General features: G+C 44.5%; 1 protein-coding gene across 1 annotated transcript in view; it reads left to right on the top strand.

Moving 5' to 3' along the window:
• The window catches only part of SYN2 (synapsin II), a 462275-nt gene that overhangs the window by 365114 nt on the left and 72547 nt on the right, over positions 1-24614 (top strand). The window lies entirely within an intron of this gene.

Here is a 24614-nt window from a genome sequence, read left to right as displayed (position 1 = left end):
AATGAACAGAATAGTATATTGAATGAAACATTGAAGAAAAGGGAAACTAAAGCATGGCATATGGGATGAGGGGTATGGAATAGTCATTTAGAAGCATTGTATATGGGATGAGGCGTTGGAAATAAGGAGTAGGGATGATGGAACGGTTCGGGTCGACCATCGGTTCGACCCGAACATTGGCTATTCGAGGTTCGGCCGAATTTAGAACTTTTTGCTGAAAAAGTTCAGAATTCGGCAACCAGAACCGACCAAAATGCAATGGTTCAGGAAATGGGCTTTAAAAGCCCGTGATTGGACCAGAACCATCAGTAAAAAGCAATTGAGGGGGCAGGAGAATGCTAGGAATGTGATTGGAGTGACTCGGGGATCCATAGGCCAATCATTAGTGAATACGCCCCCCAGTATATAAGATAGCCCCCGCCAAATTCCTAGCATTGTTATACAGGGACATGGAAGAGAGTGGAAGCAGTTCTGTTACTTCTGATACAAAGTGTCATTTAGCAATTTTTAGTGTGAGGAAAGGGATATCTAGTATAGTTAGGGTGCTATTTTCCACTATAGTTAGCTTTAATTATTCAGTTTCTGTAGGGAAAGTGTTAAGTGTAAGGGGACCGTAGTGTAGTGTAGGGTTAACTGACTCTGATTGCTATGGCAGGGTGACAAAACCCTTCCATATCAGGGTGACCGCTATAGATCGTTTCTCTTAGGTCACTTTCAGAGCACTGATATGGCTTCTCACCGGTCAGTCTGCTTTTTGGCTGCAGGCGTTTATAGGGATTTTTTGAGGACATGTTTGGAGTCAGGCATGACATCTGAACATGTGTATAGGGGTATATATACACACACACATGTCTGTATATATACACCTGCACATATATAGGTGTGAAAGGAGCAGAACACTATACTTGCGCTAATGAAATAATTAACACCAATATGGCTCTGCTCCTATCACACCTATATGTGTGTAAGTGTAAAATACATATAAGTGTATGTGTATATATACCCCTATACAGAAGTTCAGATGTTTTGCATACCTCCAAAGACCCCAAAAAAATGCCCAAAAAAACCGCCCGCGCCAAAAAAAAAAAAAAAACGCCCAGGTGTGTTATTGCCGGGTTTTTTTTGGGCATTTTTTTGGGGTCTTTGGAGGCATGCAAAACATCTGAACTTCTGTATAGGGGTATATATACACACACACTTATATGTATTTTACACTTACACATATATAGGGAGCGGAGCCATATTGGTGTTAATTATTTCATTAGCGCAAGTATAGTGTTCTGCTACTTTCACACCTATATATGTGTAGGTGTGTATATATACCCCTATACAGAAGTTCAGATGGCATGCCTGCCTCCAAAGAACCCAAAAAAATACCCAATAATAATAATTTCATTAGCACAAGTATAGTGTTCTGCTACTTTCACACCTATATATGTGTATGGGTATATATACATATAAGTATGTGTGTATATATACCCCTACACAGAAGTTCTGATGTTATGCCTGCCTCCAATAACCCCCAAAAAATGCCCAAAAAAACGCTTGATACTAAACCGGCAAGGTGTGAAAATAGCTGAGCCATATCCCTGTTCTATAAGTGACATAATACAAACAATCTTTTTTTTATGGTTCTGGACATGCTACAGAACTGAAACTTCACAGGTACACTTTTTAGACCCCTCAGACACTAAATCCAAAGTCAAAATCCAAAAATCTCTCTCTCTTTTTTTTTTTAATTTTTTCAATAATTGGCTCTCTATCAAAAATGACAATTTTTAAGAACTTTTTTTGTGTGATTAATAGTCCTTTGGGCATGACCCAGAACCCTAGGCACTTTTTAGGGGCATTTATTGGGTTTTAGGGCTTCAAAATTGTGTTTTTTTATTACCGAAGTTCGGGTCCCATTGATTTCAATGGGGTTCTGAAATCCGGGCCGAACTTTCGGGAAGTTCGGATGTTCTGGCCGAACCGAACTTTTGAAAAGTTCGATCATCCCTAATAAGGAGCATACAGGATAAGGCAGTGGTCCTCAACTCCAGTCCTCAGGGCCCACTAACAGGCCAGGTTTGCAAGATAACTAAATTACATCACAGGTGATCTCATTTGCTGCTCAGTAATTGCAGTATTCTAGTCTGCATCTCCCCAAGGTAGTACTTAAAATCTGGCCTGTTAGTGGGCCCCGAGGACCGGAGTTGAGGACCACTGGGATAAGGCATTGTGAAATAGTAATTGCATAAATGGCATACAGAATGAAGTGGTGTGGAATAGTGACTTATAGCATGTGTTACTGTATGTTAGTGCAATGTGGTGCCAATCATTCAGAATGTGTTCTGTCCCATCTATATTTATGAAATGGTGGTATTCATACCCCTTGACATTTTCCACATTTTGTCATGTTACAACCAAAAACGTAAATGTATTTTATTGGGATTTTATGTGATAGACCAACACAAAGTGGCAAATAATTGTTAAGTAGAAGGAAAATGATAAATTGTTTTCAGATTTTTTTTACAAATAAATATCTGAAAAGTCTGGCATGCATTTTTATTCAGCCCCCCCTTGGGTCAATACTTTGTAGCTCTGTCAGATTGGATGGAGAGTGTCCACCCCAGTCTCAAGTCTTTTGCAGACTCTAACTAGTTTTCTTTCAAGATTGCCTTGTATCCATCCACCTTCCCATGAACTCTGACCAGCTTCCCTGCCCCTGCTGAAGAAAAGCATCCCCACAACATGATTCTGCCACCACGGTGAGAATGGTGTGTTCAGGGTGATATGCAGTTTTCTGCCACACATAGAGTTATGCTTTTAGGCAAAAAAGTTCACTTTTGGCCTCATCTGACCAGAGAACCTCCTTCCACATGTTTGCTGTGTCCCCCACATGGCTTCTAGCAAACTGCAAACAGGACTTCTTATGGCTTTCATTCAAAAATGGCTTTCTTTTTGCCACTCTTCCATAAAGGTTTGTGGAGTACATGATTTATAGTTGTCCTGTGGACAGATTCTCTCACCTGAGCTGTGGATCTCTGCAGCTCCTCTAAAGTTACCATGGGCCACTTGGCTGCTTCTCTGATTAAGGCTCTCCTTGCCCGGCCTGTCAGTTTAGGTGGACAGCCATGTCTTGGTATGTTTGCAGTTGTGCCATGCTTTTTCCAGGGATCCATTAGATGTTCAAAGCTTGGGATATATATGAAACTGTAAATGAATGATGTGGCTGTGTGGGCAGAGCTCCACAGGGTCAATCGGTTTTCAAATTGTGACAGCCAATGCACGGAGAAGAGAGGGGAGCATTGGCAAGGAATGGTGAACGTAGCCTTTAAACGTCTGTGTCTTCAAAGACTCGTACACACTCGTCCCACCGGGAGACCCAAGCAATGTGCCGGCTGGTTGCTTGGGTATCCCGGTGGGATGGGAGACCCGAACAGAGCTGCAGGAGGGGGGGTGTCCCCTCCCGCTTGCTGGGATAACGGCGGAATGGCTGCTGAGCCACATAGGCTGTTATCTCCTGAAAGCCGACTTTAGGCTCTAAAAAACTCTACCGGTTTGATGCCTGCAGCTGCAGGCATCAACCCGGTACAACCACTTTTGTTAGCTGACATACAGGTATGCCGGGGTGCAGAAACAGGACGAATTACAAATGCAAACTACACAAATAAGTGTTTTGTTTAGTTTTGCTATGTTTTATTGTCTAAGACTTGAGAAAAAAATCATTGTTCCAAGACAATATCATTAAAAGAGAGCCTTTTTTTTTCTTTAAAAAACTACGTATGTGTTACTTCGCTATCATAAGTAATGATAAAGTTATTGCCGAAAAAAAAAAAAAAGGTCTATAGAAGAAATAGAAAAATTGCTCTGGCCCATAGAAGGTGAACAGGTATGAGAGGCAAAGTAGTTAAAACAAGTATATACTGTATAATATACCTTCCTATTTATTTACTAATGGTAACAGAATAAGGATTAAAAATAGGTAAAGAGTGAAGTTCCTCTTTAAAGTGTTACTAAACCCAGTAACATAAAAAGATTCCGCCCGAGTCCACAGTGTTCATGTAGGAGGAGATTTCACTGCCTCTTGAAATCCACTATAGCCTGTGTCCTCGTGCTTTTATGGGAGGCGGATCATCCATCAATCAAGATGTGACATTCCACCCACTGTGTTCTTTTTAAGTTACTGTGCATGGAGGAGGAGGGAGGGACTGGACTGTCATTTAGGATCTGTATACACACCCACATGTGTGATTTTAATACCATGTGACCTGAATACCTAAAACCAAGATGCTTTCTCTCCAGCAATAGAGACCAAACTGAGCATGTGCAGCTGAACTACACTTACTGTGTCTTATCTGAACTTGCCCAGAGTGAACGTGCAGGAGGGGGAGGGTTGGTGCATACAGGATCTCACAGCCTTTTTACACAATGCAGAGGTTTAATCACTTAAGGTACACAGTGAGTATAACAAGCATGCTATTCTGCATCTATAGACAGATTTTACTGTTGTGGGTTTAGTAACACTTTAAGTACAGGGGCTCCCACTGCTCATCACAACTGGGGCTTTAAACCAGCCCCCCACCCCCACAGGTCCGGGCCATAGTAACTACTTGATGGTAGTTCTGCCAGTGCTAGTGTAACTTTAGCACTCCTTGTTTGGCGCCAGAAATAAAATGAGATAACCAAATAAAAAGTTAAATGCAAAGATAATTATAATTTTGTCCAGGTATAATGTATGTATACCTACATAAGCTTGTATTCAAAAGTGCCTGAAGCTGTCAGCACAATCCAGCCACTACCAAGGATTTCAGAGCAGTTGGGGTATTGGAGGTGTATTAGGGAGTGTGGCTCATACACATGGACAGGTATTGCTGTTTCTAATATGTACCAACATGTACTAATGTTAAAATGTTTCTACATCATTGCTTGCTTTGAAATTAAAGTACATACTTGTTTAAATGATTTCCATGAGATCACCACACCAATCTGAATGTTAAAAGCACATCCTGGTATACATCTTTTAACACAAAGGCTGGGGTGGTTTTTATCATCCTTCATCTGAAATTTTCTTTGTTCTCCTGTTAGATTTGCCCCCATATTTAAAATGTTTAAATTCAAGAGTTCCTATCTATCTTTTCTACCTGCTAAAACAATTCACAATACAATAATTAACTCTGACCACAGCTCTGACCCTTTGTTGACCACCACTCTCACCCTTTAGATGGTATTCCTCCATCTCTTAGACAGTGATTTGTTTGGCAGGACCCACTTCTATTCCTGTACCTTATTTTTGCATGCTTGTGTAGCACCCTCCTAGATAGGTGCTAGATAGTGAGTTTTTGGCTCTGTCTGCCTATCAGAAGAGCAGCAGGTCAATTCTATATTGCACTCTGCTTAACAGGGAGCAGGATCTGTGAGTTAGGTCTGCTCAGTGTGCCCAGTGTGTGATTCATATGGTCTGAGGGAGTGTCCCCACTGTGCCCAATGGGGAGGCACATTGGAGAGTGGAGGAAACCTGGCCAATGACACACAGGCTTTGTTACAGCCCCAGGGATTGGCACAGACAGTTGTCTCGGTGCATTGTGGGGTGGAGTATATAAAGCCAGGGGCACGTGTGGTAGAGGCCCTTGGCGGGAAGCAGAGTCCCAGAAGGAGGGTGGCGGCTGCCTCCTCTTCTGAAGTGAATGGTGATGGTCACAGGCAGTCGGCCTGGTGAACCAGCAGTGTGGAGCTGAACCCAGAGGTCCAGGGGTGTTGACTGAGGAGTTGGGGCACTGCGAGAATCTGGAAAGCAGTATCGTGAGTACAGAGGATCTTGCCCAGGGGTCTGCCCAGGAAGGGGACCACTTCAGGGAGTGCAGTCAGTGGTTGGGTGTCGGCTGGTACAGAGAAAGAGGGTGCTAGGTGAGTGCCCTGAAGAGAAATACAAACAAGAACATTTACCTCATATTCATCTAGTGGCAAGATGAAGCAGTGGCCTTGCCGCATTCTTCAGTTAGAGTCTTTAGAATTGTGAATAGTTCAAACGTTGGAGTATCCCACTCATCCTTTCTCCTATCCCAACATAAAATAAAAACAACAAAACAACCCCTAGACCAGGGGTCTTCAAACTATGGCCCTCCAGTTGATCAGGAACTACAATTCCCATCATGCCTAGTCATGTCTGGAGTTTTACAATGCCTCATGGGATGTGTAGTTCCACAACAGCTGGAGGGCCGTAGTTTGAGGATTCCCTGCCCTAGACTGATCATTGACTGAGCTGAGAACGTAAAGTGATAGGATTTCTGCATACAGTTGCTACGGGTTACCCAGGGGAATCCAAAAGTGTTAAACACCAGCAGCTCTTATTGGGGCAGTGCTACACTTGTTTACAATTTTTACCACTTTATGCTCATTTGTGCTCAGGTCTCATTTGAGGACTCCTTTGTTAAACAGCTACCAGTTGCAGCATTTGCATGGGTTACTGTAAAAACAATTATTTTTCAATGAAAAATGCAGGTATCAGCATTGAATTTTTTCTAGCTGTTCTGAGCATCTAAAATGCTGAAAATAATTTGTATGATAATATCGTAAACATGAACTTGTATTGTACAAATCAACTAGCCTACACATGCATTTAAACTAGAGTTAGTCCTTACAGAGGCTCTGTCAGGGAAAATAAATGCTGCAGGTACAGGCACCTAGAAGCACCTGCCCACACCTGCAGCTTCTGGGTAGTGTCAGAGCTTACATCAATCTTTTTCCCAAATTATTCCTATTGGCCCATCAGCACGATGGGCTCCCTCAGTAACCAACAGGAATGCAGAGGAGGCAGGAAGGGTCAGGCAAGCTTCAAAACTGGCGAAACATGCTGGAGCTTTGCCTGTCAGGCATTTGGGTTTGGGAACTGGAGGCTGCTGCATGTGTGTGCAGGGATCTCTAGTTGCCTGAAGCAGTTCTTTTTCACCAGCAGAACAATTTTAAAATGAGCATAACTGTAAACCTGTATAAATGCACCTTAACAAACCAGATTTGAATGGATTAGAAAATTAGGTAAAATGCAGAGGAGATCAACTTCTCTTCAGAGCATTCCACAATGTGTTTGCAATAATCAGGTTCAGCCATGGGGTCAAAAATTTGACCTCATTGACTCCAGGTATGACGTTGATATATGCATATTATGATTTGGGGCTTCAGGGGGTCTCTGGAAGGAAGCTAACCTGAAGGTCTCAACTATGACTTTCAAGACCCTTTTTGTTAAACTTTGAAAGTGTACACTTTAAAATAGTCAGTACATAAACCTTTAATCTGAACCTAAAGTTTGCTATATATGGATCTTTCTTTTTGGAAAAAAAAAAAAAAAAAAAACAAGCTGATTCTTCGATCCAAACAATGTAGATAAAGGAATTGTGCTATTGTATTTTGACTGGGGAGACTCCTCCACTGTCAGAATAAAGCTGTAGCACCCTCCTCTAGTTAGGCTGCTAGGCTAAATTTAGTTTTTGGCTTCACTTTAGTGATTGGTGCAGTGATGTATTGGTTTTGTCTGTATAGGGTTTCCTGAGCTGAGTGTTTGATTCCTCCCATCTGCCTCTGAGAGAAGCTTCCAAAGTATGGGGCCGTGAGACTCAAATGGTCAGCATTAATATTTATCAGGTTTTATCCAATCTCTGGAAAGAGGTGTCCAGAAGGTGGCTGGGAAGGTAATGAATGTTGGGCGGCCTGAGAAGTGTGTTATTTCCTATGTAAGGAGAGTTTCAGTTTTCTTGGGGCTGCTGCTCCTTGAGGCAGCATTACTGAGTGAAGGATTGCGGTCTGGGCCTCAGAAGGATCTTTTTTCTCCTTCACTGAGAATCTCCCTGAGGATCTCCAAGTGGAAGCTTAGTGGCGCATGGTTCCTGGGACACTATTAGTAGGATCTAATGTGAGACTTTCATATGTGACTGCAGTTATGAGGATTTAGTGTGAAGACTGTCCTCCTATTGACCCTGATCTAATTTTGGAGTATCCTATGACCCAAGTTCTTTAGCATTCAATTCTAAAAAGACATCCTCTAGACCAGGGGTGTCCAAACATTTTTCAAAGAGGGCCAGATTTGATGAAGTGAACATGTGTGGGGGCCGAACATTTTGCCTGACATTCTTTGGACCATTAAAATTAAATGCAAATTAACTATTTTATGCAAAGATTATTGCAAATGGCATACATTTAATTGAGTCACATGGATGACAAATCTAAACAGGTGTTACATCACTCTGCCTTTCATATCTGAAGGCCAGATGAAAAAAAAACCCAGGAAGCTGAAAAATATGTCAGGAACATTGTAAGGTTCATTACATATTATTGGTAATAAAGGTTGTCTGTCAACTTTTAAGTTAAAAAAATATGAACAGGAACATAACACCAAGTATACATGTTGAGTCCAAATTCTGTATATTTATAACTGATTTCGACCAACTGACAATAACTGAGATTTTACAATGTATTCATCTCAATTCGGAGCATGCATGCTCCCTAATCAGTCACACAAGAGTTAACCACATATAAGCGCTATAAGAACCCACCAATGATGATTAATGATGGCAGCAATAATAGTCATGAATGATGCCAATGTAGTAAATAGAACATTAAAAATTTTTTTCGATAATCAGTTCCATGTATGTATAAAACAGCAATACACCTTCTACAATGACCCCCGCTTGATCTGCAATGGTGAAGCCAAAACAAGGGGCTAAAACTTCACAGCTTGGTGACCATCCAGTGTTTGTGAAGGCAAAAAACCAGCCAGGAACAATGCAGTAGTGGGGACAGTTGTGCCTTGCTCTGGCTGTGAGGAGATGATAAAGGAATGCCTCAATCCTGGACAGGGAAGTGTGGAAAAGGGGTCACACAATGCCCGGCATACGAGACAAGGAGGATCGCCATGGCCGCTCTGATCACCCACGATGAGTGCCGACCGGGAAGGGGACCCGGATGTGACGTCAGACTCTGGGGGAAGGAGGACAAAAACGAGGCTTGAGCCGCTATAGAGACGCTAGTGGTAAGCTGCATGTGCGGTGACCCAATGCAGGGGAGCCAGGGGAGCATGAGGAGTGCCTGCTTCTCATATGGTTGTCCTGACAACTTTTGAATGTTCTATTTACTACATTGGCATCCTTCATGACGATTATTGCTGCCATCAGTAATAATCATCAGTGGGTTCATATAGTGCTTATATGTAGTTAACCCTTGTGTGACTGTGTGACTGATACTTTTGAACATCCTCCTGGTGTATTTTGTTCCCACACAGCTTCTACTTGACCCCCAGTAGTTATGCCAATTATCATGGAGAGGGTGCTGGTCCTGTCATACTAGCGCTGGATTTATTTGTGTTTTTTAGTGCTCCCTAATCAGGTCCGAGGACAAATTGAGCAATGGGATATAAAGCTGGCGGGAGCTGGCGGGGGCGGGCGGTGGGTGTTAACAATAGTGTATTCACAAGTAACAGAAAAAAATGGAATTGGATGCAGCGGGCCGGGATTGACCATCATTTTGAGTATAAGTCAATCAAAACTTTAGCATATATAAGAGGATGTATAAAATTTATGGTAAAAGAACTAATATGGCATACGTTTAGTCCAGCGGCGTTGAAAGATCCAGAGATCTCAGGGGTCCTGAGCAGTGCTCGGGGATTCCCAGGGGCCACAACAATAGGTTTTTCCAAATGACCTGTGGGGCCCGCGGGCTGGACTTTGGACATACCTGCTCTACACTGAACCATTAGTGTGCATGTGGCTGGGAGCCTCTGTACTACTTATGAAGAACCTATGTATTCTCAGTGACCCATCTGGCTTATTTTAAAAAAAACCCTGTCCCTAACCTTTAGCAGTTAAATAAATAGTTATAAAGTGTAAAGACATATTTTTTCACAGTGAACATAATATTGTACCAGTAACATATTACCATTTTTTAGTTCTGGTGCAATAACACTTTGTTTGCAAAAGACCCTTAGCCAAATCCTAACCTTGGTCATGATTGAATTCAGAACAGAGATCAAGGGCACAGTAACCTTTTGGAAAAAAAAATGTATTTACTTATAAGAATAAGCATATTGCAATCACATTGTTTAAGAAGTACAATGAGTACAATGTTTATTTTATTTAAAAAAAGCTATTGTTTTTAATGCACGAAGGTTACTACGCTCTTGTTTTCTGTTATTTTGCTGGATTTAGTTCATGGGCCATCCCAGTCCTGTTTAAAAAGGTGCTGTAAGAGTTAGGCATTTAAAGATTAGTACACCCCATTTTTAAAAATATTTTATTATATCTTTTCATGTGACATCACTGAAGAAATTACACTTTGCTACAATGTAAATTAGTGAGTGTACAGCTTGTATAACAGTGTAAATTTGCTGTCCCCTCAAAATAACTCAACACACAGCCATTAATGTCTAAACCGCTGGCAACAAAAGTGAGTACACCCCTAAGTTAAAATGTCCAAATTGGGCCCAAAGTGTCAAAATTTTGTGTGGCTACCATTATTTTCCAGCACTGCCTTAACCCTCTTGGGCATGGAGTTCAACAGAGCTTCACAGGTTGCCACTGGAGTCCTCTTCCACTCCTCCATGATGACATCACGGAGCTGGTGGATGTTAGAGGCCTTGCACTTCTCCTCCTTCCATTTGAGGATGCCCCACAGATGCTCAATAGGGTTTAGGTCTGGAGACATGCTTGGCCAGTCCATTACCTTTACCTTCAGCTTCTTTAGCAAGACAGTGGTCATCTTGGAGGTGTGTTTGGGGTCGTTATCATGTTGGAATACTGCCCTGTGGCCCAGTCTCTGAAGGGAGCGGATCATGCTCTGCTTCAGTGTGTCACAGCACATGTTGGCATTCATGGTTCCCTCAATAAACAGTAGCTCCCCAGTGCTGGCAGCACTCATGCAGCCCCAGACCATGACACTTCCACCACCATGCTTGACTGTAGGCAAGCCACACTTGTCTTTGTACTCCCCACCTGGTTGCCACCACACATACTTAACACCATCTGAACCAAATACATTTATCATGGTCTCAGCAGACCACAGGACATGGTTCCATTAAACCATGTCCTTAGTCTGCTTGTCCTCAGCAAACTATTTGCAGGCTTTCTTGTGCATCATCTTTAGAAGAGGCTTCCTTCTGGAATGACAGCATGCAGACCAGTTTGATGCAGTGTGCTGCATATGGTCTGAGCAATGACAGGCTGACCCCCCCACCCCTTCAACCTCTGCAGCAGAGCTGGCAGCACTCATATGTCTATTTCCCAAAGACAACCTCTGGATATGACGCTGAGCATGTGCATTAAACTTCTTTGTTCGACCATGGTGAGGCCTGTTCTGAGTGGAACCTGTCCTGTTAAACCACTGTATGGTCTTGGCCATCGTGCTGCAGCTCAGTTTCAGGGTTTTGGCAATCTTATAGCTTAGGCCATCTTTATGAAGAGCAATAATTCCTTTTTTTCAGATCCTCTGAGAGTTCTTTGCCATTAGGTGCCATGTTGAACTTCCAGTGACCAGTATGAGAGAGTGAGAGCGATAACACCAAATTTAACACACCTGTTCCCCATTCACACCTGAGACCTTGAACCACTAACGTGTCACATGACACCGAGGAGGGAAAATGGCTAATTGGGCCCAATTTGGAAATTTTCACTTAGGGGGTATACTCACTTTTGTTGCCAGTGGTTTAGACATAATAATAAGTGTGGTTTTTTTATTATAGTTTTTTGAACTTCAATAAATTCTACAAACCTTTAAAAACAGAAAACAATGTTCTTTCAATAATAAGTATTACACAGTCTACATTTCCACCCCCCCCCCACCTCCCTTCCAGTCCCTTACAGGTTACCATGTTCCACCATTTAACCCTATTCGTCTTTTCTTTAACACATCATTATCCTGCTAATTTCCCTAGTTCTCCCATATTTGTATATACTGTCTAGTTTTTTTTAAAGTCCAGCCACTTTCTCCATTTGTTTGAAAAACTGTCAACTCGTTCTTCATTTCTACTTTACATATAGTCCATATTATATATATATATTCAACCCTCCCACACCATTCCCTAATCGTAGGGGCTTCTGTTCCAAACCATTTTTTTGGGGATTATCCCTTGCTGGGGATTTGCGGCATTAAGCAAATTTAGGACTAATGCATTTCTATAATATTTTAGAGGTCTGTTTGTTTTATGAAAAAGACATATCCAGGGCAGTGGCGGAGCTAGACTTTTAAAACAGGGGTGGCAAATGGGTGGCAAGGTATTATTTTGGGGGGTCAATATACATGCGTGTGTGTGTGTATATATATATATATATATATATATATATATATATACACACACACACACACACATATACACACATATACACACACACACTTTTATAAATAAATGTAAACAAACATCCTTAGTGCCGGTTCACACTAGGGCGACCTGTGAGGCGACCTGGTCGCCTCACAGGTCGCCGCAGGTCGCCTCCCATAGGGAAGCTGCGGACCCGTTCTAATAGGAGCGACACAAGTCGCTCCGACCTAGAAAAAGGGTCCGGAGCTTCTTTGGGGCGACCAGGAGGCGACCACCATAGACTTCAATGTTATGAAGTCCGTGGCGGCCGCTCCGAGGTCGCGGTGCGAAGTAGCGTCGCTGCAATGTGAACCGGCGCTAAGTGGTATTAAAACATTTTTAATTAAATAAACAATTATCAAAGTAAACATTATTCTTTTAAGGCCGCACACCGATCACAGGGCTCTGCTCTAAAGGGGATCTATGGGGACCCTGCTCTAAAGGGGATCTATGGGGACCCTGCTCTAAAGGGGATCTATGGGGACCCTGCTCTAAAGGGGGATCTATGGGGACCCTGCTCTAAAGGGGGATCTATGGGGACCCTGCTCTAAAGGGGGATCTATGGGGACCCTGCTCTAAAGGGGGATCTATGGCATAGATCCCCTTTAGAGCAGGATCCCCATATATCCCCCTTTAGAGCAGGCTAGGGCAGGTCCCCCAAAGATCCTCCTTTACAGCAGGCCAGGGTGAGGTGAGGTCCCCTATATAGATGCCCCCTTACAGCAGGCCAGGGTCCTCCCCCAGACAGTCCCTCTCAGTCTCCGCACCGACAGGATTGGGTTCGGGAGCTGAGTAGCCAGGGGCAGAGAGCAGCAGACACAGCGGCGGTGGCCATGGCAGAAGCACTGCATGGGGGTGATTAGGGTGTGCCTAGGCACACCCAGCACACCCCGTGCGCATGCCTATGAGTAGGGCTGCACAATATTGCCCCCCATCAATGTAGTGACCAGCATGCCCCCCCCATCAATTGACAATGTAGTAACCAGCGTACCAACCCATCAATGTAGTGACCGCCAGTGTACCAACCCATCAATGTAGTGACCGCCAGCGTACCAACCCATCAATGTAGTGACCGCCAGCGTACCAACCCATCAATGTAGTGACCGCCAGCGTAGCAACCCATCAATGTAGTGACCACCAGCGTACCAACCCATCAATGTAGTGACCAGCATGATTTCCAACCTATCAATGTAGTGACCAGTGTGATTTCCAACCTATCAATGTAGTGACCAGTGTGATTGCCAACATATCAATGTAGTGACCAGCGTGATTGCCAACATATCAATGTAGTGACCAGCATGATTGCCAACATATCAATGTAGTGACCAGCATGAATGCCAACATATCAATGTAGTGACCAGCATGATTGCCAACATATCAATGTAGTGACCAGTGTGATTGCCAACATATCAATGTAGTGACCAGCGTGATTGCCAACATATCAATGTAGTGACCAGCGTGATTGCCAACATATCAATGTAGTGACCAGCATGATTGCCAACATATCAATGTAGTGACCAGCATGATTGCCAACATATCAATGTAGTGACCAGCGTGCCGTGCCCCCTTCAATCATGCAGAGACCAGAGAGAGAGACTTACCTAAGGTTACAGGTAGAAGAAGTGAACGAGAGGGCCCCTGTGTAGCTAGTTCTCTGTGACTGTCTGTGACTGAGCGCGGTGAGCAGCAGCGGTGCCGTGATTTGCTGCACAGCTAACCAATCACGCGTGCCTGCACACCTGATTGGTTCGCTGTGCCGCCACTCACCGTGAGTAGTGGCACAGCGAAGCAATCAGGTGTGCAGGCACGCGTGATTGGTTAGCTGTGCAGCGAATCATGGCGCCGCTCCTGCTCAGCTCACCGCGCTCAGTCAGAGTCACAGAGAACAAGCTACACAGGGGCCCTCTCGTTCAGGTTCAGCTATGCTATGTAATGTTATAAGCATAAGCGAGCGTGAGCGGCAGGGGCATTGCTAGGTGGTAAAAAGACCACTCTCGTGACCAAGCAAACGAGCCAAAAAACAATCCCATCCACCTGGACAGATGACACGAGCGATGGATGTGCTACTAAGATGTGAGTGCAACATTATTAAATGTGGATGTGAATAAAGTTGTTTAAACGTTATCACACTAGTGAAGCTCTTTTTTCTTCCACATGATTTGGAGCACTGTGAGATCACACATCATTTTGGCTACCCAGGATCTGTCCAGGTGGATGTGATTGTTTTTTGGCTCGTTTGCTTGGTCACGAGAGTGGCTAAGCCAGTAGTGTTTGCACTTTTACTCCCCCTCTGAGCATAGTGGTGGCATGCATTGGTGATCCAGTACTACATCTGCACGTTTAGTCATCATCCCAGGACTCTTTAGCAGTTATGGACTTTTAAGCTAATTCTGCTGTTTTGGTGGATTTTATTTATTTTATAATTCATTTTATGATATTTTAATGACAAGCTTTGTTCATATGAGAGACTTATGTGGGCAGATTATGCTATAGACTGTGAGTTTATACACATGTGTATGCATTCCTGGTGGTGAGAGGAGTGGGGTAGTGAGAGAGAGGGGGGAGGGGGTGGTGGTGAGGGGGGGGGGGGGGGGTAGTAGTGAGAGAGGGGGGAGGGGGGCAGAGCCAGTAACACTTACCAAGTCCAGGAACCGGCGCTGACATCATCCATCCATCCTGTGGCTGAATCCTTCCTGCCCCATCCAGCTTCAGTCAGTTTCTCTCTCTGATTGCAGGGAGGTGGGTGCAGGACTGGCCCAAGATATTATGCTAACTGGGTCCAAGAATTTGATGCTGCCCCCCCCCCCCCCAAAAAAAAAAACAAAAATGGAAACTAAAATAAATTTATCAGGAAGCAACCCTACTTCACATCAGGAGTCCCCCCTTAACATCAGGAGCTCCAAACGTAGCATGCCTACATCACCTCCTGTCTCCAGCATCTTCTGTCTCCATCACCTCTTGTCTGCATCCCTCCATCACCTCCTTCACCCATCACCTGTCTCCATCAATCTATCCAATTGTCCATCCTACCATCCCTCTGTTGTAGGTCCCTCCAACCTCTTCACCCTCCATCACTCTCATCCCTCTGTTACTCTATCCCTCCCTCCATAACTCCATCACAACACCCTTTTAGCTCTTACTCCATCCCTCCACCATACCATCCATCCAATAATCCTTGTGCCCCATTTCCCTCCACCCTTTCTATTCTCCATTACTTTCATCCGTATATTATTCTGTCTCCTTCACCCCATCCCTCTATCCCTTTCTCCATCACCCCATCCCTTTCTCCATAACCCCATCCCTCTATCCCTTTCTCCATCACCCCATCCCTCTATCCTTTGCTCCATCACCCCATCCCTCTATCCCTTTCCCCATCACCCCATCCCTCTATCCCTTTTTCCATCACCCCATCCCTTTCTCCATAACCCCATCCCTCTATCCCTTTCTCCATCCCCCCATCCCTTTCTCCATAACCCCATCCCTCTATCCCTTTCTCCTTCACCCCATCCCTCTATCCTTTTCTCCTTCACCCCATCCCTCTATCCCTTTCTCCATCACCCCATCCCTCTATCCCTTTCTCCATCACCCCATCCCTTTCTCCATAACCCCATCCCTCTATCCTTTTCTCCTTCACACCATCCCTCTATCCCTTTCTCCATCACCTCATCCCTCTATCCCTTTCTCCATCACCCCATCCCTTTCTCCATAACCCCATCCCTCTATCCTTTTCTCCTTCACCCCATCCCTCTATCCTTTTCTCCTTCACACCATCCCTCTATCCCTTTCTCCTTCACCCCATCCCTCTATCCTTTTCTCCTTCACCCCATCCCTCTATCCCTTTCTCCATCACCCCATCCCTTTCTCCATAACCCCATACCTCTATCCCTTTCTCCATCACCCCATCCCTTTCTCCATAACCCCATACCTCTATCCCTTTCTCCTTCACCCCATCCCTTTCTCCATAAGCCCATCCCTCTATCCCTTTCTCCTTCACCCCATCCCTTTCTCCTTCACCCCATCCCTCTATCCCTTTCTCCTTCACCCCATCCCTCTATCCTTCGCTCCATCACCCCATCCCTCTATCCTTCGCTCCATCACCCCATCCCTCTATCCTTCGCTCCATCACGCCATCCCTCTATCCTTTTCTCCTTCACCCCATCCCTCTATCCCTTTCTCCATCACCCCATCCCTCTATCCCATCACCCCATCCCTTTCTCCATAACCCCATCCCTCTATCCTTTTCTCCTTCACACCATCCCTCTATCCCTTTCTCCATCACCTCATCCCTCTATCCCTTTCTCCATCACCCCATCCCTTTATCCATCACCCCATCCCTCTATCCTTTGCTCCATCACCCCATCCCTCTATCCCTTTCCCCATCACCCCATCCCTCTATCCCTTTTTCCATCACCCCATCCCTTTCTCCATAACCCCATCCCTCTATCCCTTTCTCCATCCCCCCATCCCTTTCTCCATAACCCCATCCCTCTATCCCTTTCTCCTTCACCCCATCCCTCTATCCTTCGCTCCATCACCCCATCCCTCTATCCTTCGCTCCATCACCCCATCCCTCTATCCTTCGCTCCATCACGCCATCCCTCTATCCTTTTCTCCTTCACCCCATCCCTCTATCCCTTTCTCCATCACCCCATCCCTCTATCCCTTTCTCCATCACCCCATCCCTTTCTCCATAACCCCATCCCTCTATCCTTTTCTCCTTCACACCATCCCTCTATCCCTTTCTCCATCACCTCATCCCTCTATCCCTTTCTCCATCACCCCATCCCTTTATCCATCACCCCATCCTTTGCTCCATCACCCCATCCCTCTATCCCTTTCCCCATCACCCCATCCCTCTATCCCTTTTTCCATCACCCCATCCCTTTCTCCATAACCCCATCCCTCTATCCCTTTCTCCATCCCCCCATCCCTTTCTCCATAACCCCATCCCTCTATCCCTTTCTCCTTCACCCCATCCCTCTATCCTTCGCTCCATCACCCCATCCCTCTATCCTTCTCCTTCACCCTATCCTCATCCTTCTCTCCTTTCTCCTTCACCCCATCCCTCTATCCCTTTCTCCATCACCCCATCCCTCTATCCCTTTCTCCATCACCCCATCCCTTTCTCCATAACCCCATCCCTCTATCCTTTTCTCCTTCACACCATCCCTCTATCCCTTTCTCCATCACCTCATCCCTCTATCCCTTTCTCCATCACCCCATCCCTTTCTCCATAACCCCATCCCTCTATCCTTTTCTCCTTCACCCCATCCCTCTATCCTTTTCTCCTTCACACCATCCCTCTATCCCTTTCTCCTTCACCCCATCCCTCTATCCTTTTCTCCTTCACCCCATCCCTCTATCCCTTTCTCCATCACCCCATCCCTTTCTCCATAACCCCATACCTCTATCCCTTTCTCCATCACCCCATCCCTTTCTCCATAACCCCATACCTCTATCCCTTTCTCCTTCACCCCATCCCTCTATCCTTTGCTCCATCACCCCATCCCTCTATCCCTTTCCCCATCACCCCATCCCTCTATCCCTTTTTCCATCACCCCATCCCTTTCTCCATAACCCCATCCCTCTATCCCTTTCTCCATCCCCCCATCCCTTTCTCCATAACCCCATCCCTCTATCCCTTTCTCCTTCACCCCATCCCTCTATCCTTCGCTCCATCACCCCATCCCTCTATCCTTCGCTCCATCACCCCATCCCTCTATCCTTCGCTCCATCACGGCCATCCCTCTATCCTTTTCTCCTTCACCCCATCCCTCTATCCCTTTCTCCATCACCCCATCCCTCTATCCCTTTCTCCATCACCCCATCCCTTTCTCCATAACCCCATCCCTCTATCCTTTTCTCCTTCACACCATCCCTCTATCCCTTTCTCCATCACCTCATCCCTCTATCCCTTTCTCCATCACCCCATCCCTTTATCCATCACCCCATCCTTTGCTCCATCACCCCATCCCTCTATCCCTTTCCCCATCACCCCATCCCTCTATCCCTTTTTCCATCACCCCATCCCTTTCTCCATAACCCCATCCCTCTATCCCTTTCTCCATCCCCCCATCCCTTTCTCCATAACCCCATCCCTCTATCCCTTTCTCCTTCACCCCATCCCTCTATCCTTCGCTCCATCACCCCATCCCTCTATCCCTTTCTCCTTCACCCCATCCCTCTATCCTTTTCTCCTTCACCCCATCCCTCTATCCCTTTCTCCATCACCCCATCCCTCTATCCCTTTCTCCATCACCCCATCCCTTTCTCCATAACCCCATCCCTCTATCCTTTTCTCCTTCACACCATCCCTCTATCCCTTTCTCCATCACCTCATCCCTCTATCCCTTTCTCCATCACCCCATCCCTTTCTCCATAACCCCATCCCTCTATCCTTTTCTCCTTCACCCCATCCCTCTATCCTTTTCTCCTTCACACCATCCCTCTATCCCTTTCTCCTTCACCCCATCCCTCTATCCTTTTCTCCTTCACCCCATCCCTCTATCCCTTTCTCCATCACCCCATCCCTTTCTCCATAACCCCATACCTCTATCCCTTTCTCCATCACCCCATCCCTTTCTCCATAACCCCATACCTCTATCCCTTTCTCCTTCACCCCATCCCTTTCTCCATAAGCCCATCCCTCTATCCCTTTCTCCTTCACCCCATCCCTCTATCCCTTTCTCCTTCACCCCATCCCTCTATCCTTCGCTCCATCACCCCATCCCTCTATCCTTCGCTCCATCACCCCATCCCTCTATCCTTCGCTCCATCACCCCATCCCTCTATCCTTCGCTCCATCACTCACAAATACTATACACCAGCACTTTTCATCTAACAATCAGCCTGATCTGTCATATTGCTGCTGCCTCTCCTCACCTGGCATGCTTGGATTTGTAGTGCCCCAGCCCCAGACACATGAGGCGGTCATACAGGAGAGGAGAATGTGCCTGTGTACTGGACTGGTTAGCAGGTAGTGGGAAGGGACTCTAGGAAGGTGTAATAGAGATTTGGGGAGATCTTAGAAAACCTCTTCTCTTCAGAAGCAGACAGACACACAAAACAAAAAAAAACGATCTTACAGCATCAGTGAAGTCTGCTACAGAGAGGCCCCCCTCCTCCCCCTCTTCCTGCCCACTAAGACAAGCCACCGACATCACTACTACATTCAGCCCAGAGGCAGCTTACCTTGTGCTAGGCTGAACTTCTTCCTCCACTCACTGCAGGCTCCACTCCTCCCCCTCCTGGCATCTGCTGTGATGAAATCAAAAGAGGCGCGCTGGGCAAGGGGGAGGGAACAAATAGCAGCAGAAGCACAAGAAATGTTCATTGGAGACTCCACCTCCCTTCCCAGCCAGCTTCTGTTTCTCCACGAGCAAGGGGGCGGACCCCCGCCTCCCGCATACGGCCCCGCCCACACCCGACATCAATGCCTAAATTTGACAGCTGCAATCACTCTCCTTGCAGCTGCCCCCCCCCCCAATCGCTCACTTATCACTGGCTTGAATGTTAAAATGCTGATATGTAGCCCGAGTTCCCGGCCAAACCCCCCTGCCACTGGTGAGCGGGGTGGCAACAGGGGTGGCAAGGATTTCGTCTGGGGTGGCAACTGCCACCCCAGCTAGCCCTCTGGCTCCGCCACTGATCCAGGGATCATACAGAATTTCCTCACCTGTAATTTGTTTTATAAGTTGTTGTATCTTCAGCCAGTACTCACAGATTTTAGGACATTCCCACCATATATGAGTCATAGAACCCTCTACCTGACATCCCCTCCAACACAAATTTGACTTCTCTGGTTGACATCGGTGAGCTGTGGCTGGTATAATTTACCATCTCGAGATGCACTTATACGTAGTTCATCACGATGGTGTTCACATCTCTAGTAGTGCAATGGACAGCTCTCAACGCATTTTTCTCCTCTAAACTAGTTCCAATTTCTCTTTCCCTTTTTTCTATAAAAGTGACTCTCCTCATTCCCACCGGGTTAGTTAGCATCTTAAAAATCTGAGATAAGCCTTTAATAATGGATCACAGAGCTTTTCCATAAGGTACACCTCTTTTCCTGATCTGATGGGTTGAGGTAGAGATCCTACTAAATGTTTTAGTTGCATATAGTTCCACTCATTTAGTGTGAGTTTCTCCATCGTATTGAGTTCATAAAGTGACTTAATCTTTCCTTTGTGTATTATATCTTTTAACCATAGATCTCCTAACCCACCCCCATATTGTTTCCCATATCCAGGTAAAAAAAAATGTTGTGCCTTCTAATCATAACAGTATACCCAACCAGCCTGCTTATATAGTGCATACCCAACCAGCCTTCTTATATAGTGCATCCAATGTTTTGTACACAATTCTCGTTATTTTGTGCGTGTCCTCGTGAATTTCTCGAAACTTTGGTAGAATCCAGATGTTCTTTTCTATTTGTGTTTGACTTAATGTGATTTCCATTTTAACCCAACTTTTTTCTGATTTTTTCTTCGTCCATTCTATCATCCGTGATAACACCGCAGCCGTGTAATATCTTTTAATATCAGGTCCCCTAACCCCCCCCCCCCCCCCCCCCCGACAACTTATCTCTGCTGAGAGCTGCAAATTGCACCCTAGGTTTTTTTCCCTTGCCAAATGTATTTTATTAATATTGTTTTCATTGTAATAAAATATGCCGATGGAATAGTAATGGGTAGCATTTGGAATCTATATATTATTTTAGGCAAGATTGTCATTTTAAACATATTTATTCTACCCAACCAAGAAATTGGGTGGGTTGATATATTCTTAATGTTTTGCTTTATCTCCTCTAGTAAGGGTATATAATTGGCCAAGTAAAGATCTTCCAGTAATAATCTTATATATATCCCTAAATATTTTAATTTTGTTTTTGTCCAAGTAAATGAAAATTCCTTCTGTAGTTCCTGTTCTTTTTTGTTTAATCCAATATTTAGGATTTCAGATTTTATTGGGTTAATCTTAAAGTTTGACAGTTCTCCAAATCTCATCAGTTCTTTGATATTTGGAAGACTTATTTTTCGGTTATTACATAAAACAATATATCATCTGCATATACTTCAATTTTGTGTTCGTCTTGCCCGATCTTCACACCTTTAATATCAAGATTGTTTCTGATAGATGCCAGCAAGTGTTCTAATGACAGGACGAACAACAGGGGAGAGAGGGCAACCCTGTCTTGTCCCTATACTGGATTACCATTTACTTTTACCTGAGTTGATGGGTTCCTATATAGAGCTCCTATCCAACAGTTCATCCTGGGCGCAACACCTAGATTTCTAATTGTTTCAACAAGGAACTCCCAGTCCACCCTGTGAAATGTTTTTTTCAGCATTATTTGACAGTAAGAGGGACAGGGCCCCACGGCTTTTAGACCTATGCACTAGCAATTGCTTTCTGATACCGTTATCTTGTAACACTAATGAGTCACATGACACCGGGGAGGGAAAATGGCTAATTGGGTCAAATTTGGACATGTTCACTTAGGGGTGTACTCACTTGTGTTGCCCACGTTTAGACATTAATGGTTGTGTTGAGTTATTTTGAGCGGACAGCAAATTTATACTGTTATACAAGCTGTACACTTGCTACTTTACATTGTAGCAAAGTGTCATTTCTTCAGTGTTGTCACATGAAAATATATAATAAAATATTTACGAATATGTGCGGGGTCTACTCACTGTTGTGAGATACTGTACCTGTCTAAAAATGTTGATTTACCTAGACTATCACTTTGGGAACCTAGAAGTGCATGTGTAACTGTTCCCTCTGAGCACAACTGATTATGGAGAATCCACCTGTAGGCTTGTAACTATACCCTCCAGCACAGAACTGAAAATACATTTCTAATCCTGTTCAAAGAGAATTTGGTGGCCAAGATTAACCGATAAAACAAATTATTTGCATCTTAGAACAGTGGTCGCCAAACTGTGGCCCATAGACTGGATGCAGTCCTTTGCTTCTAATTATCCCAACCTTGGGGCATTGTTCCTTCCGCTGATATGAGGCACTATTCTTCCCATTGATACAAGGCACTATTCCTCCAGCTGACACCAATAATTAGGCACTATTCCCTCCACTAACACCAACACTGGGGCACTATTATCCACACAGACCCCAACAGCGGGGTACTATTTCTTTCACTGACACCAACAGTGGGGTACTATTTAATCGGCTGAGCATAATTTCTTCAACTGATATAAATGATGGAGCACTTTTCCTCCCAGTGACATCAACAAAAGCTGCACTATTCCTCCCAGTAATACCAATGATGGGGCACTGTTCCTCCTATTGACCACAGGCACTGTGTACTTTTTTTATTTCTACTACCTACCAAGCCTAAGACCATGAATTGGGTGGAATTCTATGGAATTAATTAGGTGGAAAGACTATCAAAGACAGATTTTGCAAAAGTGTCTCTCATGAATTTCTAAAAGTGGTGCAGAATGTGCCAAATTCATGTACTTGTCTAAAACTTGTACTTGAATTTGGCACATGCTGTGCCACATTTAGAATGCATAAGAGACACTTTCACAAAATCTGTTTGCACCAGTTTCCCTCTGTACGCCTTTACTTTTACTTTAAGCCTATACATTTTCTAAATTCTGAAGGACTGTACACTGGCCCTTTACATTTGTACATTTTTTGCCTTGCGTTGGCTTTTGGGAGCTCCTTGGTAAACGATGGGAGATCAGATACTTGTAGTACTTTGTTTAGGATTTTTTAAATGCAGGAGTGTTAAAACAGCAATTCACAATAAATACTACTTTTCTCTTTACAATAGTCAAATGTCTTTCCAGGTTGGACGATTTCCTGCTGGTATTCTATTTTAGAAAAGTAACTGAGCACCAATATTACAGTATCTCTTAATGGGCTAGCTTTTCCTCTTTGTGCCTTCAGGACAAATACCCAATTTGCCCCTATAAAGAGAGCTGTCATTGGGGAGACAGAAATCTTGGCTATAACCCATGAAATTTTCTTGATTGGCAGGGAAATGGTAGACAAGAGGGTTGATTTACCAAAACTGGAGCGTGAAAAATCTAGTGCATTTGTGCATGGTAGCCAATCAGCTTCTAACTTCAGCTTGTTCAGTTAACAATTAACAAAAAAACTGAAAGCTGATTGGTTTCTATGCAGAACTGCACTAGATTTTGCACTCTACATAAACCCCTATTATTACACTTGTCATGTCCACAGAAATGCATTACTGGCTGTTGCAGTACATTCTTTTAGGCATTTATAAGCAACACAGAAACAAGTTCTACCTCTAAGGGCTCTTTCACACGGGCGTTCCGTATGTCCGTTTTTCATCCCATCTGTTTGCGGATGAAAAACGGACATAATGTATCTCTATGTAAATACGGATGTCATCGGATGATCATCCTCTGACATCCGTTTTTTGTCAGTTCAGTTCAGTTCAGTTCAGTTTTTTTGAACGGAGGAGAACCCTATTTTTTCTTCCTTTCAAAAAACGGAACTGAAGCAAAAACGGATGTCAGTGGTGTCATCCGCTGACATCCGTATTTACATAGACATGCATTATGTCAGTTTTTCATCCGCAAACGGATGGGATGAAAAACGGACATACGGACTGGATGACACAAGTGTCATCCGTGTCCATTACAAAAAAAAAAAAAGGACCTGATCGGGCAACAAAAAAGGAACGCCCGTGTGAAAGAGCCCTAACATGCACAGAGGTACATGTGTTCTGTAGAGTTAACAGACTACCTCACATGCTTGACGAAGGGGGTCCTGTGTGGTTCCGAAACCTTGCTTTTACCTTGTAATGATGTGATCCTTTTGCAATAAAAACATTTTTGGACTGCTATGCAAGATCCTGTGCTGGCGAACATTTATACTCATCTATGATATATCCAGTGTCCAGCTGGTGTTCGCTGCAGCACCCATTATAGATGTGCCTGTATCCAGGAATGTGTGCAATGGGAATATGAACTATATTGACAGACTTCCTGTCTTAGGGAGACAATGCTGCTGTTCCATATTCACAGTACTGTGAATGAAAGTTGTCACACTAGGACAGGAAGTGTGTTATTGGCAGAATCAACAGGTTAAAATAATGGAAAAAAGGCCTGAAAAATAAAAATAAAGCCACCACCAATACCCAAGGACTGATAAACTTCAATATACTGCATTATTGTTTTTGGATCTAGAAAAACTTTAACCACTTGCCGACTGCCGTCAGTAGATTTACTGCGGCAGTCAGCCCCTCACAGGCAAAGTGACGTAAATTAACGTCACTAGCCTGTAAGGCTCTCGGGAG

Source organism: Pelophylax lessonae (genome assembly GCF_965119305.1).
Source record: "Pelophylax lessonae genome assembly, chromosome: 8".
NCBI classification, from domain to species: Eukaryota; Metazoa; Chordata; class Amphibia; order Anura; family Ranidae; genus Pelophylax; species Pelophylax lessonae.
This window is presented reverse-complemented; position numbering and strand designations above follow the sequence as displayed.